Source organism: Crotalus tigris, unplaced genomic scaffold, assembly GCF_016545835.1.
Source record: "Crotalus tigris isolate CLP2741 ecotype Arizona unplaced genomic scaffold, ASM1654583v1 scf7180000017977.1317863, whole genome shotgun sequence".
NCBI lineage: Eukaryota > Metazoa > Chordata > Lepidosauria > Squamata > Viperidae > Crotalus > Crotalus tigris.
In genome coordinates, this window is record NW_024096755.1 from 1,108,188 (window position 1) to 1,109,133 (window position 946).

Here is a 946-nt window from a genome sequence, read left to right on the forward strand (position 1 = left end):
TACAGCCATTTTGCACTTTTCTCATAGTGAACTGAAGCACCAATACCTGCACATGGAAATCAGGAGTGCAGCCAGTGATGGGATTCAAATGCCTGAACAACTAGTTCTCTGAATGGATGCCACTTCCAGAAGTCCATTCTGAGCTGGGTAGGCCCTCCAGGCCCAGAACTATCCACTGGAAGTAGCATCCACACACTTCCAAAGGGCCATTGTCAGCCTGGGAGGCCTTCCCCAGGCCTTCAAGACTCAAAATGGGCCTCCAGAAATGGCATCCACACAATTCTGGTGGACCATTCTGGGCCTGGGAAACCTCTGAGGCTCAGAACAGACTTCTGGTAGTGGCATCCATACACTTCTGGTAGGCCGTTCCTGGCCTGGAGGCTACCCCGGCTCAGAATGGACTTCCAGAAGTGGTGTCCACACAATTCTGGTGGTCTGTTCTGGGCCTGGGAGGCCTCCCTGGCTCAGAAAGGACTTCCAGAAGTTGTGTCCACGCACTTCTGGCCGTCCATTCTGTGTTTTGCGAAAAAGGGCTAGGACATCAGCCGGTTCACCAAAGTCAATAAAAAATTAGCTAATGGTTCTACCAGCTGAATCCCACCCCTGAGTGCAGCAGTTGATAAAGCAACCTTAAGAATCTGGAGAAAATGATACTGTTTTTGTTATGTATTGATATTGACTGTTAATGTGTTCAGGTAAATGTGTCTCCAAATGTTTTGGAGGGAAACTGAAGTTTATATTTGAGTGGTAAACCAACTGTAAATCTGATTGGTCACCACTTAGTGGCAGCATGTATAAATATCTGTCAGTTTGTCGGTTGAGTTCAGTTCTGTTATACTTGCAATAAAACATGTTGCATTAGATCGGTCTGGTCATTGCCTTCAAGAATTCACTACATAACAGTTTTTCTAAGTATAAACTAGACAAAAGACATTCTGAATCAAAA